Source organism: Perna viridis, chromosome 7, assembly GCF_037379345.1.
Source record: "Perna viridis isolate PV_CMFRI_1.1 ecotype Kerala chromosome 7, ASM3737934v1, whole genome shotgun sequence".
NCBI classification, from domain to species: Eukaryota; Metazoa; Mollusca; class Bivalvia; order Mytilida; family Mytilidae; genus Perna; species Perna viridis.
The window spans coordinates 39,786,503-39,799,768 of record NC_142451.1 but is presented as its reverse complement, the minus strand read 5'-3'; the positions used below and the strand labels follow the sequence as shown (position 1 = coordinate 39,799,768).

The 13,266-nt window shown below is 31.7% G+C and overlaps 1 pseudogene across 1 annotated transcript; it reads right to left on the bottom strand.

The window, feature by feature from the left end:
- Positions 1-246: 246 nt before the first annotated feature.
- Positions 247-7,040, bottom strand: LOC148612669 (uncharacterized; annotated as a pseudogene). The gene is made up of 8 exons (XR_015924461.1): positions 5,190-7,040; positions 4,645-4,726; positions 4,072-4,182; positions 3,687-3,778; positions 2,309-2,399; positions 1,921-2,050; positions 1,275-1,427; positions 247-505 (listed from the first exon to the last, which is right to left on the bottom strand). The product of XR_015924461.1 is annotated as an uncharacterized LOC148612669 (transcript).
- Between the last annotated feature and the right edge of the window lie 6,226 nt (positions 7,041-13,266).

Sequence of the window (13,266 nt, the reverse complement as noted above, 5' to 3'; positions counted from 1 at the left end):
TTAATTGTAACGTGGCTGTACTTAGGCCATGTTTAGAAGCTTTTGGACTAGCTGATTATAAAACTATCACTGGTCAAACGAATGGAACCGTCTTTGTACTGATGTCTCGATTACGTGTGGCATTGACTTGCGAAAAATCACTATACACGCAAAGTAAAATCCAACAAAGATCGTGATCAACAATACCAATACTTCATGAAAAATGTTTTGAAATAAAATTCCATTGGAGGATCACAGTACTGGTCGTCAGATTTAATATCTCATTTATTTCATCCATGTGCCATTTTGAACTTATCATTTTTACAATTTAAGTAACAATGTGGAGCTCTTATTCAGGTAATCGTTTACAATAAACAGCTTTACAAAATCAAAAGAGAACGGAAGCGTCATTTTCTTTCTTCAGTAGTGAACTGTCGAATCAATGTTTCTGATTTTGCCATTTCGATGAAATCTTTCCCTGTCATATCTGTTGTGTTGGTACATTTAAGCAAATCTTCGTTAGAAAACCTACAATAGATATACAACTGATGTATGAAAAAAGAACCTTTGTACCATGTTACATGACCTTCAACATTCAAGTATCCGGGACGGATACACATATTTTGAAAAGGAGGAGATGCTTTAGGTTATTATTAGCTCATTTTGACCCAAATTTAACATGAAATGTCCAAACAGAAAAAGGGTGTGTGTTTCAAGCCCTGGAACTTTTTGCCCGTTTCCACTGTTGAATATTTAAGATCAAGGACAAATATATCTTTTAAGATCAAGTAACATGGTTTAGCAATATGCCTAATATAAAAAGACCTATGACCGACGAACAACACAAAGTACACAAAAAATAACAGCTAGTTTAAAAAGAAAAGTTCCAATACAAGTTTAGGTAGGCAAGTGAGTAATTTTAATAGCTCTCGGTAGAATTTGCCCTTCATGTTTTCCAATATACCCTTTTTTATTACCAGAGAACACCTGTGTTATCTATTGGGCACTGTCTTTTCAGTTGGAAAAGCTGTCAATTATAATGATAGATGGCAAATTTATAGGTTAGACATATATTTAAAGTTCAAAGACGGTGTCCGAAACATCACATAGGTGTTCTCTGGTAGTTAAGTAGGACACATTGGTATAGTGTAGAGCAGAGTTCTACATACAGTACAATTCAAATTACTCACTAGCTTTAGTTTGCATTGAAATTGGAAATGGCCTATTTCATCTAGATATGAAACGATCAACTGGAACGGACAGTTTCTTAGTAACAAAGGATACATTTCTACCTACCTTTGTAAGTGGTGAATAAGATGGGTGATGGTGTTTTTTCGTCGAAGAATTATTTGCTCTATTATATGCCATCGCGACACATATTCTTCGTTTATCACTTGTGTTGAGCTCACTCATATGAAGTGTATTACTATGAAAGAATACAGCGTCTCCTGAAAAAAAATGTTACAAATGATGAATATTGGGTGTTGCTCAAGAGTCTTCATGCTAAGTATTTTAATATGTTTATTGTTTCGACAGTTACTTTTGCTATCAACTGAACACCGTTTTTTTCATTTTAAATCTTTAGATAAAGCGTATATTCATTTTATTCTATAGCCATGTTTAACCAAATAAACATCGAAACATTAACTCCTTGGAAAAGGATATGTTGCCGGTAGGCAAAAGCTATCATTCTAAAAGTTAAAAGTGTTACCATGATTGGCCAATATGTAGTATACGTTTTCAATTTGACGACGACCTCAGTAATAGATATGCGTCCTCATTTATCGGACTGCAAAATGCCGTGACAAATACATGACAGGTAGACACATGAACCGGCAATTCTTACTGAGCACACATAATATGGCATGTGATAGTAACGAAAATCAACCAACAGTGAATTGTGCAAAAACAATAGTAAATACTGATATCTCAAATCTTTACCTGGTTTCAACCCCACAATGTCTAAAGGAAGTTTCTTTTTGATTTCCTCCAATCGTCCCAAGTCAGGAGTTAATTGTCCGTCATATTTTGAATGTGACAGTCTTCCACATTTATGGGATCCCCTTAAAAGCTATAAATACCAGGAATAATGTGGGTTATATTCAAAAGATGTGAACTGATTTCAACATACATATTGAAACAATTAACTATAAGGATTGGTTTCTAAACCTTGCTACTAGTTTTTTTAACTATTGTTAAACTTGTCTATTTACAAAAATAAATGTATTTCTGGCCTGTAACATTAAAAGCTGTATGACTGCAATGTTATCAGAATAATGAAAACAGAATCCTAAATATGTTACGTATGACAAATGAATGGAACCTATACCTGTAAGCAACCATTTCCAGTAGTACATTCGTCGATAGCTATGAATATTATTCCCATGTCAGGTTAGAGCAATCCATTATCATACCAATACCTAAAACATATTAAATATGGGAAATTACGCGAACCATGAATCAAAATTCTGTATAATGGTGAATAAAATTTGGAATGCTTATTTACGATCAAAGGACGGTTGCAATGCAATGACTTCTAAAACACTCATTTATTTTACCCGAATTAACATGAAAAATATATTGCTCTCAGAACTTGCTATATGCAAATTAGTATATTGTAACAATATACTGTATACTGTTACAACGGATAAAGCAATTCTCTCTAGAACTGTTTTTAATATCCTGACCAAGTTTGCTGCATTACTAACTTCAGGACAAGTTGCCACGTAGCTTGAAGCGTGAACTGCCCTAAAGGTCATATCCTGATATTTTACCGCAACAAGGGGTAAAACAATTAAAAACAATCCGTCAAATTTTATTTCTTATCGATTCCAGTCCAAATTAAAATTTGATTAATAATACAAACTTCAAATCGTTATTTACTTTTGTACTATTAGAATTTTAATCGCGAACTTGGACCGATCGACGTTTTAAACGTCATAGTACCAAAGTTGTTTTTACAAATTAATTTAAGCAGCCCCAATAGTCCTGACCAATCATAAGTCTTGTAATAAATGATGCAGCAATTAACATTTTTTAGAGAAATGCCAGTTTATTAAAGGTCAGGACATGCAGATGTGGTTTAATTAAAACTACACACACTTCTTCATGAGTGTTGCAATATGCAAGGGAACAATTCTGGAAACCAAGATTCTAGTGGAAATATATAAAAAAAAATATGTAGCCATACGAAAAAGACCAAACAGGAAAAAATGACACAGACAACAAAAATATATAATAACTAAAGTAATACGTACAAAGAAACAATAATAAACGAGAAACTTCAACAGAGTTGCTTATAAACTGTCAACTACGAGGTAGACATTCGAGAGAAAGAAAACTATGAAATGCTGAACAAATCGGTTATCACGGTGCAGAGATGGATACACCCTAACTATCCTCTAGTTCATGATGACGACCACAAAACGTCTGTAGTGATGACAATTTTGTAGCAACACAACTCTGTTCCAGAAGCCTGATTGTAAGATTTTATCACTGTATAAAAGTCTGCAAGCTCTTAAATAAGCTAAGAGTTACGATGTAAAGACTCCATAAGTAGGTGCTGAATGGATATGTTGCCACAGATGAAAGGACAGGGGACAATAACGGAATGAAAAGTTATCGCGTTTGTCGAAATGTTTGGTCATTAGTTTTCCTTAAAGTAAATCTACATTTGGATATTTAGTCAAATATTAGTAAATACTTACCCATAGTCTTGGTGCCAAAGAAATCCAGCTCCATTCTTTGGCCATTTCATTGAAAACTTTGAATGGTACAGGTAAACCTCGCCTCCTAAGCACTAAAATATTGTAATTATTACTACTTGTGATAGTGATTGTTAAAACTGTTAATTCATTCTTACAAAAACTGTTTTATTAATATAAAATGATGTAAGTAATTCAAAACAGTAGGAAAGATACGAAAGTATATGCTATGTGAGTGGTAGAACTAACGAAGGTATCTACTTTCTTTCTCTGAAAATCAGTCAAACAAATAAATTGAAGTGAACATACAATAATTCATTATCTTCACCAAAAACTAATCATTCTTTGTCTGATTATGCTCAGTGTAATCTGCTTATCGTGTTCATACCTTTTCTATTAGATCAACAACCCTCTCACACCTCGCCATGGATCCGGTGACGTCATTTCCTGCTTGGTTCCAGAGAATCATTGTTGACTTGTTGCCATTCTTATCGGGTATCTGGTATTAATACATTTATAATGACAACAAAAATTAACCACGGCCTTGATGGTGAATGAAAATTATTTAGCAAGCTCAGGAAGCGGTCAGTTTAGGGCCACAGAGACACAGAATAAGCCTCTTTCAATTTATAGTTTAATTGTATTAATACTTTTATTTTAATGAAAAAAAACTATGGTCTTTTCTGTGAATAAAGATTATGGAGCTGTCAGTTTAGAAAATAACGAAAGAAATTATCATTAGAAGATTGTCAGCAAAACCATAATAGTTATAATGTGAGTAACTTGAAAACCGATAAAGTTATATTCACAAATATTACAGATTTTGTACCGAAAGATGTATTAATTCTGAATACAAGATTTCTTCTGTAAAAAATCATGATGCTGGCTAAAGATTTGTAGTGTAAATCTGTCTTGAATGTACTTTATGTAGTTTTTAAGGAACCAACAGTTCTATACGTACGTCATATCTATACTTTTTCATGTCTTCGTTATTTTCTACAATGTCTTTGACTCTTGCTACTACTTCAGGTTCGAAGAATTACCTGGAATTATAGTATTTGAATGAACATTCTAATCATGGTTGTTTCTTTTATGAAACAATGTAACTTTGTTATTACGTTCATTTTGTTCTGTCATCATAATACAGGTAAATCTACCTAAAACGAGCACCTTTTGATTGGTTTGGACAGTTGTTCGATTTACACAGGTTCAGAATACTTTTAACGAATAAGGAGGGACACCAAAGATTTTAGTTTAAACAGGTTATTTCAGTATTTCGATTTATTTAGGAATGTTTTTGACAGATTTTGCTGTAAATTATATTTATCAGCAACAAGTCTTGCTTTGTCTTGTGTACATAAATAAGTTTCCATTTTTTATTCTGTGTGTTGAACGTTGATATTGACTATAACAACATCTCTTTTTTCTGTTTTACTACATGAATGTGATAAAAAAAAAAAAAAAACACGAGTATACATAACATATTTTCTTCCCTTTTTCATTTACCTCACTAAGATATATCCATCATCATCAAACTTTTGTTTCATTTCATCTGTAATTTTGAAATCGGTAGTGTATTTGTACTCTGCACACAAAAAAAAGATAAATAACAACAACATGGCAATGGATGGAAGAAGACATAAAGAACCTTTTTGGATAATGGAACCTTAAGTGAGAATAAGTTAGTTGCGAAGCAATAATAAATAAATGAAATGCTTCACAGGGAGCAGCTTGATTAGACCATAGAGGTCGAAACCTGAACAGTTTAGGCAAGTATGGACGTACCATTCAAACAAACAACTTTGAATTTCAATTATAATTAGATATTTGACATAGGATAAAAAATTAATCAGAATCGCTGATTATAATGATTACAATCAAAACCTCAAAAAACTCCCTTCCATTGATGATAATGCCCCTTCTGAAACAATTTCAAAGCAATTCATTCCTTTTATTCAAGTTATCATGAAAATAATAAATCAGAAAAAAAAATTCTTGTTTTTGGTTCCTGGTTTTTTATTCCTACTTGCCTCAAGTCACAACCTCACAAATCAACCACAGTCTTCTCTTTGCGGCATGACACGTTGTAGTAAGAGTTAAATGAGATCCATTTACCTTAATCCAATCATCATCCAAAAATCAGAAAAAAGACTTGTTTCAGGGCTCTTTGTAGGCCTTTAATTTACCTAATTGGTTCAAGTAACAACACCAAAAATAAATCCCAGGGTTCATTTATTCAATTCTTACCCTCCCTCCCCCCCCCAAAAAAAAAATCAATCCCACTCTTCTGTTGGTGGTATGGCACTTTATAATACAGTTTCAATGTGTCCCATTCAATCATAGTCAAGTTATTGTCTGGGCATCGGGAAAATGTATGTTTCTGTCGCCCCTCTTTTGGCAAATTATTTCTAAAAGGTTCAATACAAAATATCAATCCCAGTCTGACCATTGTGTTATAAAATACTATGGAACAATGACAATCAAAATTTGTGTTCGTGTTCTATTAATCAAATATTAGTTCGTTTTCTTTTTTTTGCATAACTCGGCCTTTTTTAACGTCATTTATTTTGTGTACAACTATCGGAAAATTATGTCCATATACCAGTGAACAATAAACTCACATATAATACAACAGGCAATCAATAAGAAAATAATTAAAGTACTATCATAATGTTGGAAACAAACAAACAACCTAAGGACTTACTATACACAATCTTAATCACAAGAAAGTGCAGTTAAAAGTAATTTAGAAACAATTTTTAGATGGAAATAAATCATGATTCTTCAGGTAAAAAAATGACTTTCAGTAGTATATACACCATTAACACAAGATATGTGAGTTGTCTACAATTGTCTTGTTTCTCAAAGTGAATGTATCAGAGAAATGTTATTAGGTAGTGTTCTTCATAGATATAAAACAAGAAGAAATTTAAAAATGTCAAAAAGTGAACGAATCAGTGGAACGGTATTAGAAATATCAGAAAATATTTGTGCATAAAAACATCTAATCACTTTTATTTCTTATTCAGAAACAGTTGTGTGCCACATTTCAAATCTGAGTTTGTCATTCGTTTGATGCACGTGGCGATGAACAAGTACCTGAAACCTGCCGGTACCAGAAATACCTGCCAGTACCTGAAATTGGCTTTTGGCAAGAATTATCGTCCTTGATTTGGTTAATTTTTGTAAAAGATGAATGTATTGTTTTCTCAAAACTACATATCTGTATACAGAAAGAATGATAGGTATATAAAACATTTGTTTACGTAGATAAAAAGGCATTGTTTATTCGGTGGGTTATCTATACCTCAATTCTTGATAGTGTCTGAATTCTATATAGATCTTTTTTTTAAACTACTAGCTGTTAACTTACCATTCATAATGACAAAAAGTATACTACTAGATTTCAGTCTGAAAATTGAAGTAAATAATGTATTAACATTTCATACAGATAAATTTGTTAATAGAGTTCGTCTTTTTCATACAAATGCTGTCGACATAGGTATTTTTATTGCCGTCGCTAATATATATTTATATATAGTTCGTGAAGTTTATTCTGAATATAATATTTTTGTTTTGCTTTTATTTTACTGCTTTTCTCTCATTTTTTTTAAATTGAATTATCAACCATCAATGATTTTTTTCATTGCGCCGTATCACTAAATATTTATTTAAAACAAATCAGTCAAAAGAAAACATTTCCAGGATTTGGAATATATTTCAATGTAAAAGTTCTGATAATTTTGTAGTTGAAACGTCATTGCATTCTAATGTTGATACTTAGCCAACCAAATCCCATCAAAGACTAACTTCAGAATGATTGAGAATTCCCCTGTGCAAAATCGTTTTACGTAATAATGAACCGACACTCTTAAGTCCATCATATTAATATGTTCATAATTTGTATCCATTAAAAAGCCGATGTTGCCATTATGTTCAACTACAATGTATATGAACTGTAATAAAGATCAGGACATTGTTCAAATACAATGTATACTGGTTGTAACAGAGGACATGACATGGTACATACCTCTCACTGCAAATAATCACTATCAAATGTGTATCTTACTGATATGGAGGGCAATTTGAACATGCCTTTGGCTTACAAAGCCTCGATAAACAAACAATTCAACTATATTGCGGTAAATCACCTTGAACTAAATTCAGTGGGAAATTTAGATTTTACGTGAACATTGTTACCGTTAGCGACAAAAAGTAGTTCACTCAACGCCTATTATCAAGTTTTGATTAGTCGGAAAGACTTTTCAATTTTCTTGAATTGGTTCCCCTTTAAAAAGGCAGTGTGAAATGCATTATTCAAATTTTTATTATAAAATATCAACAAAATTAATTGAATAATATATCCCATTAAGTGTACATACTCAGCTAGAGAGTGCCCTAAACTTGCCGATTCGATTTTTACGCAGATATTGATGATATTAATTACCTTTAAGAGCAGCAAAAAACTTGATAACTTTACTGGTATATACATTTGTGTATTTACTAAAATGATACTATCATCAAATACATCAATTATTTTATAAAAAAAAATATTTAAGTTTTCACAAAAATGTGTGAAAAGTTTACATTTATTCTTATTTTATCAGATTCTGAAATTTATGGATTTTTTACGAGTTGCTGAAATCTCACAATAAATAGGTAAGCATATATTGTTCTTGCTATGACCCTGAATGTGAGAACTATTTAAACAGTAATTATCTTATACGGACAGACACCTATCCTAATTGAATTATCTCCCATTTCATTGTGATTTTTGCCTGCGCTTTCTACATGTATTGGGAACATTAAAAACGACAACAGTAGATCGTATCGCTTTCTTGACAGATTTGTAAAACGAGGATTTCTTTGGATGGATTGTTTTTTTTAAATGAATCTTGTGGTGATTTGTGGTGCCATGATCATATTTCGATGTTTAAAATTGGACCATGTATACTAATTTTGTGGGAAGTGTTTCTTGTTTCCTAGAAAGTGAAAATTAGTTTTCTCCGATGTCGCCTATAAAAGTGTCCCATTTAATCTTACAACTTTCCTTGAAGGCATACGTCTTTAAGTATACATGTGAATGTAAACACAGGGGCTCGAAGGTGGTAATGTCGAGCGTACGTACATGGGACTGTATACAAGTAGATAACCTATTTCAATTGGCATATGGAAACCGTGTTATAAAATCAAATTTCAAAACTAGTGTAGAATTTAAAAACAACTGAAGGATTCTCACAAGATGTCAAGTTACGAATATTGAACAGGTTCTATGCGAATTTTATGCTAAAACGCTATATGTCATGTTTCGAGCGAATAACACACTGAAATTCCAGTTGAAATTTCATCACAAGGTTTTGTTAGGCACCATTCTTTGAGTGAGGAGGAGCTGGATCGTAGGATCTTTTTGAACAAAACAAGTTCCAAATACTGTGATTTTTTAATTCATTCATTCATTGAATCAAATTATAATCCCATCCTCCCATAAAAATGGTCAATTTATTAAACTAATTCATTAAACTATTTTTGTAAGTTTTATTTAGAAGTAGTAGAAACAAGTGCATGCAGCACGTACCTTTAATTTAATCATTAATAAACGAAGATGAGTGACCATTGGAATTTGATTGTTTTATTTCCAGTTTCCTAGTTTAATCATTAATAAACAAATACATGTATGATTGGCAAATTGAAAAGTATTAGACGTAGTAAGTTTCAAGTTTTATTAATACTCTCTGTCAAGTATTATACTGTAACAAGAGGCAGATAACTAACACATTTACAACACAACAATGACAGACAAGGTAGACATTCATACAAATAAATAGTAAATTTTCATACAAATAAGCAAACATTATATGAGCAATATATTGACTAACATAATCACGATCGATAACTCAAAAACTATTCATAATCAGGAAGCACGTGCTAAAATCTGAGCTCAGATACTTTGTATACAAGTGGATTTGACATGTTACCAGAGACAGATAAAATCTTATTATTCTTGAATGTAAGTTATAGTAATTTCATGAGATATTTGACAAACAATGCCAATTTTTTTAGCACTGTTATATTACACAACGTCAACAGACCATACATTTTTTCTTTCGATGGTCTATTTATATAATATGCTGAAATATACTTATCACGGATTTCAGTAACTATTGCACATTTACACAAAAACAAATAATGTAATTCGTCCCCAACTACCCTCTCTGTACACAAATGACAAAAACGTTTATCTCGTGGTACCCCAGCCCATCTATCAGTCCAGTCTCTACCTGTGTTTTTGCGTTCGAATATCTGAGTTTACAGCTCAATTTTCTAAAGAAATTTGGCAGCCTCAACAAATATGGTTCAATGACCAGCTTATCTTTAAGTTTGAATAAAGTTGGCCCCTAGTAGAAACATTCATATCACTGTACATTTTCTGACAAAATTGGTCAATCAATGTCTGTTTTATTACATATTTAGCATCAAATTTACTTAAAATTGTTTGTGATTCCCACACATAACTAAGGCCTAGGTTATCAAATAATGATTTCATTCGCAAAAGCCAGGCTATATTTACATTATTATTAGAAAACAACACATATGCAAATTATACAGAGAACTTGATAATTTACTTTGGCTCAATAAATTTGACCAGAAACATAACATTCGTTGTTTTATAAGTATATCCAACGGGAATCTCCCCGTTTCACCGTAAAGCATGTAATTAGGAGTATTTGATCTAACATCTAAGATAAGTATCAAATAATACAAATGCAACTTTTCTAATTCCTTATTGCAATGAAAACCCCATATCTCTGATGAATATAATAGAATTGGTACTACTAATATATCAAAAAGCTTCAACTGTATATCAATTGGTAGACACAATCCTTTAGTTTTATGTATCAATGCGTACATGGCCTTTTGAGCTTGTTTAACTAAATGTTTTTGTGCTAGTGAAAATTTGCAGTTATAATTGAACAGTATCCCTAGATACGGAAAAGAATCAACAACTTGAATAAAAACGCCATCAAATATGGATCTATATTTTTTGTTTGATTTTCTCTTTGAGAAAACCATGATTTTTGTTTTATCCTAGTTTACAGACAGCCTTCACTGCTTACAATATTTACTAAATGCATATAGAAGCAGCTTCTTCTTCAAACAATAGGATTGTGTCATCAGCATATCATAACAAAACTATTTTCATGTACATATCAAATTCTTTTTGAAAATCTTCATTAACTCTTTCGAGGCATTTTATATCATTTTGCATGAAATATTCTTCTAAAACTGATAGAAATATTGAAAACGAAATAGGTGATAAATTTTCGCCTTGACGCACACCAATTTCTGAAGAAAAGAAACCAGATAACTCATTCCCATTTCTTACACAAGATTTTATAATATCATACATATTATAAATTATTTTAAGTATTTTTCCGTTTACCCCATTTTTTTTATCATGTTTTTGCCACAGGCCACTCCGCCAAACCGTATCGAATGCTTTTCGAAAGTCCACAAATGTACAAAATAGCTTCTTTCCAGATGAAAAGTAGATTTGAATGAGTAAATATAAACAAAATATATTATCTGTTGTGGAGTGACCATTTCTAAAGCCTGCTTGAGAAGACGGAATCATATAGATCTGCTAATTTTGTTAACCTAGAATTAAGAATCGCTGTAAAAAGTTTTCCCATTGATGACACCATTGTTATACCTCTATAGGAATTTGGATCTGTCGGATCACCTTTATTTTTGTAAATTGGTACTATTATTCCAACTAACCAAGATTCTGGTATTTTTCCAGAGTCCAGTATCTTATTAAATTTATTTTCATAGAAATGTAACAAAATATGTACAGTACTTTATATATTCATTAATAACATTATCAATGGCTGGCGTTTTCGAGTTCTATAGGCCTTTCACAATAACCATTATTTCTTCATCTGATATATATCCATTGATAATATCGTTAGTTACATCATCATTAACATTTTAAAAATTCGGTACAAATCATCTATAACATTCTCTTTATTTTTGTTTAACTCTTCAAAATAATCACGTAAAGTCTCAATTAAGACGTTGGGGGTATTGTTTTTTTACAATTATTGAAATCGTTTAGTAGCTTCCATAATCTATTCGGATCACTTCTAGCCTTCTCGCGTATTATACTCTCAACCTTAAATTCGTAATCTCTGTATGACCTATTAATGGCTCTGTGATAGTCGCTACTTGCTTGTTTTAAGCACAATCGGTTCGTCTCATTCTTATTAGCATCATAGTTTTTCTTTGCTTTATGAAGAGCTGCGCGCTTCAATTTACAATCCGCGTTGAACCAAGGCTGCTCAACCTTTTTAACACTACCGACCCGTTTTCGATTTCCAAACGTCCGTTCCGCCGTTCCAATAAAAATACTGTTCACTTTTTCAATGACAATATCGAGCTCCGTTTTAAAATTACTTTCATGAACAGCTAGTTTTTCTGCTTTGGTAAAGAAATCGTCAATCGCCTCGCGGTCATTTTGTATACTATCAATAAACTGGTTTTGTTTGTCTGCTACCCAACGAATAGGTAGAACTTTAATCTCAGCTTTGTTATTTAAATCTGTATTCTTACTCGAACATGAATAAAAATATAATGTGTATTCGACAATGTATATCGGAAAAAATAAGGTCATATTCAAGGACTTCAAATTCATTTATATAAACAAATAAATTAGGTGATGCAATCGCATAATCAATTAAACTTGTATTTTACATGTTTTTCTCCCTATATTTGCATCTTTTTCAATTCTACCATTTACTATAAAAACATCATTGTCAATACAAAAACCTATTAGCTTTAATCCAAACATATTTTGTCGACCCTGATCCTCATTACATCTAGATAGAGGGACATTTATTTGTTTCAGAATATTAACTGAATGTAGTGATTCTTGCACAGTATCAATATTTAATACATCTAATAATTTATCATCAGATTCTGTGACATCTGACAAAACACCAGTTATAGAATTAAAGTCCCAAATTAGTAAAACTTCCATATTTTCCTCCGATAGTAATAGTATATCAGCTTCAATGTCCAAATAAGCATCAACAGAGGTATATTTTGACCCTTCAGGAGGGATATAAATACACCCAATAAGTAAAGAGTCAATTTTGGAGAATGAATTTGAAAATTTCAACCACTGCACAAAATCCCAATTTGGTTTTGGACATTTAATTTTATTTTCTAATTTTTTTTTTTTTTTTTTTGTATATAACAATAATACCACGTGATTTCCTAGAACATTTATCTCTATGTTTTGCATGGTAGGAATAATTAGGAGGTATATTAAAAAAATCACATTTATCAGTTTTAGATTCTAGCATACAAAGACGTCATAATTTTGAATTGTTTCACTAAATTCAGGTATTAATAATTTATTGGCAAGCCACATACATTATTACAAATCAATCTGAGATCATTAAAAGGTTTTAAATTATCAGAAACATTCTGTCCTCTTGTTGGCCTGTCTTATTTCCAACCCTCATCATTCCGTTGATTATCGGAACGTCGGTGCTGGGACTCATCAGGGTCTGTTAAATAA